We start from the raw sequence: 3,444 nt of genomic DNA, 5'->3' as shown, positions 1-3,444 counted from the left end.
ACGGTATATACCAACGAACGTAGAGGGCAGCAACACACAAGCGTGTTGCATGCTCTATAGATCTAAGGAAGGTCAACTCCGCTCGAATTTTGTGACCACTCTAAAAAATAAGGTGGGGTTTGGGGAAATTTGTCGAGTTGATTTTTTTTTCATTTGTTAATTTCAAATATTCAAATATTATTTTTATTTTAAAGAAAATATTTAGCTTAAATAATCATGATTTTGACATTTTTCCTCATTTTGGAATATTAAGTCTATGACGAGGATACCCCGGAAAAAATTGGGCCCGTATATAGGCCTCCAGCTGAAACAATTATATGTCGGCCCACAACTGGGCCCTGGGGGCCAGTCAAATGTATTGCTGTACACATGCGTGACAAAATTATTTCCGAACACCACCTACACGAGTTTTTTTTCTGTGTGTGCAAAATTAACCCCCTATACAATTTTTCGCAGGCTTTATTTACACATTGTCCCTCAACAAGTTGTCGCCAGAATATGGCCCCGAGGAAAGAGCTTGGGGGAAAAACATACCCTAAACACGTTTGGCTAGTCTTTAAATAAAAGCTTTGGGGAAATATACCCTAAACAGCAGGGCCCTGGGAACGATTTTTTGGCTGGGGGTGCTGAAGTATGCCTAAATTCAGGGGCGGATCCAGCTTTCGCCAATAAGGGGGGGGGGGGCAAAAAAATTCACCCATATTTTCCCCGATCGGCCACGTATATTCTTATAAAACATAGTAATCTTATAAGCCATATTCAAATAGTGCGAGTGTCGAAGCGCGAGCTAATTTTGGGGGAAATTTCATGTATCTTATTCGGAGAATCGAACATTCTGGGCAATGTTTGTGATCCTGAACAAAATCAGTATATAAGTGATCGAAAAGGGACCTGTTGAGGACTGTTTGTAGTTAGCCATAAAGCGATACATATTCAATAATCAAATAAAGTGAGCGCGAAGCCCGAGCTGAAAATTTTTGACATTCCAACCTAAAAAAATTGAAATTCCAAGCATATATTTTGTAATCATGGGCAGGATGGGCATATAACTAAACAATGCGAGCGCGAAGCGTGAGTGGGAAAAAATTAGATTTAGACCTAAAAACGGGTCACTCTATTCATGTTTTGTAAATCATGAAAAGAATGGGTAATTTGGTATCTTAAATCAATAATGTGAGCGCGAAGCGCGAGCAGAAAATTTTAGTATGAAATTTGATAATTTATGCATGTTTTAAATAAAGAACAAGCTGTGTATCTCAATAAACATGCGTGCATGTGTTTAAGATTTATACCTAGTATCTGTGCATTCTAAATAATTTTTTTTATCATGAAAATCAATAATGTGATCGCGAAGCGCGAGCTGAAAATATTTGATATTCCTATCTGAAAAAGAGTCAATTTAAGCACTAATTCAAGCACTGTGTAGGAAAAGTGAGTATTATGGATCGCTCTTAATAAATGATGTGAGCGCGAAACGCTAGCTGATATTTTCATAATTTTTATTTTGAGTTATATAGGACCTCGACATTCTAAGACATTATACAAATGATGACTTTCTTCTATCCCTCTTCCTAAGCGCGAAATATTCCATCTGTAAAAACGACAATTTAATTATTAAGAATTCATAAAAATGTAGATTAAATCTAATAAGCCTAATGACAGCTTGAAATTTGCTGATATTCCTGAAAACTTGATATTTTAAGCACTTAATGTAATTATGAATAGGATGCATGGGTTAATACATTTTTAACAACTTAAATAGAGTGCTAATCGCGATGTCATGAAAAGGGGATTTTAAGTAGTTTGTTTTAGAATTGCTTATTATTGAGGAAATCATTGAGGTATACATTACTCACCAATCAAAATGCGAGCGCGCAGGTTGATAGTTTTTGACAATCAAACCTGAAAATTAGAAATTGTATTGTATTGTATTTATTTAATCACGGTTAAAAAGCCTGCTTTCAGCTAGAAGCTGCTTTTCAGCAAGGCCGTGAACAAATGATAATAACAAATAATACAAACATAAAATAAGCTTACAAAAATAAGAACAACGAAAAACATAAAATGAATAAAATACAATTGGCAAAAATAAAATTGAATAGGAGTAAACAAAAATGAAAAATAAATAGACGAAATAATATACAAAGTTATGTCAAAATTAAACATTAAAATAAAAAAGTGATGGTATAATGCAGTATCAACAAGGTTGGTCGGGTGGAGGATTGAATTAAGAAAGAGATATGATACGTGCAAATGTAGTCGGGGTCTTTCAAATCATGCTAATCGGGTTATTGCGGGTAGGTTATTGAATAATTTAGAAGCTGAATAAAGGGGGTGTGGTGTTTTTTTATAGATAATTATAGTGAGGCTTTGAGAATTGAATTTGTCGGTCTATTTTTCTTAGAAGATATTCTCGTGATTTAAGTGTGACAAAGGACAGATGGAGCTAGATTATTGACTAATTTAAAAATGGTAAAAATTGACTGATTGTCCCATCTCTTGTTCGGTTGATCAACCTTGATCAAATTGCATATACATGTATATTCACTATACTAAATCGACTGTTTACTTCTAAGACAGATTTCAGTGCCCTGTTTTATAGAACTTAGAGACGCTCTTTGACAGGAAGTTATCCACTTGATTAAACACAATCTTTTATAAGACTTTAGACAAAACCGGGAGTACTGAGCTTGGTCTATAGTTTGACGGATTAGTATTGTCACTTCTTTTGAAGATTGGCGCCCTTTTCCATGCATCAGGAATCATTCCTGTGGACAGTGAAGTATTGACATGCATGGCGTAATGATGTAGTCAATAAGGCCCCCATTCCACAGAACGGAGACCGTTGAAAGACCACTGAAAGACTTAGAATTGATGAGGTCTTACAGCGGTCTTCAAGATCACTGAAATTTGTCATCTCTGTGGAATGGCTCAGAAAGACCCCTCAAAGAACTCTGAAAGACTGATGAATATTTCTTGTCTTACTGGTCTTAGAGTAGTCTTACAGAGATCTTTCAATGGTCTTTCAGAGATCTTTTATGCAACAAGTGATCTTTCAGAATTCTTTCCATGGACTTTGTCTGGTCTTTCAATGGTCTTTCAATGATCTTTCAATGATCTCTCAGGAGTCTTACAGTGATCTCCGCAAAAATCTTGAGAGACTGCCGAAAGATCATTGAAAGACTATTAAGACCTTTGAAAGTTCATCGAAAGACTGCTGAAAGACAAATGAAAGACAAATGAAAGACCATTTTCTTGTAAGACCGTTGTAAGACTGTTTTGAACCGTTTCAAAAAGTTTTGGAGCCCATGAAGACCACAAAGACCGCTGAAAGATTGGTCAGGACTTGTGTAAGACCTCAAAGACCATTGTAGGTTCATTGAGAGACCTCTGTAAGATCGACCAAAATTCATGGTCTTTGAAAGGTCTTTCAGCGGTCTTGCT

The sequence above is a fragment of the Lytechinus pictus genome, chromosome 2, assembly GCF_037042905.1.
Source record: "Lytechinus pictus isolate F3 Inbred chromosome 2, Lp3.0, whole genome shotgun sequence".
In the NCBI taxonomy this organism is placed as follows: domain Eukaryota; kingdom Metazoa; phylum Echinodermata; class Echinoidea; order Temnopleuroida; family Toxopneustidae; genus Lytechinus; species Lytechinus pictus.
The sequence above is the reverse complement of the archived record's forward strand: the minus strand, read 5'-3'. Positions refer to the sequence as shown.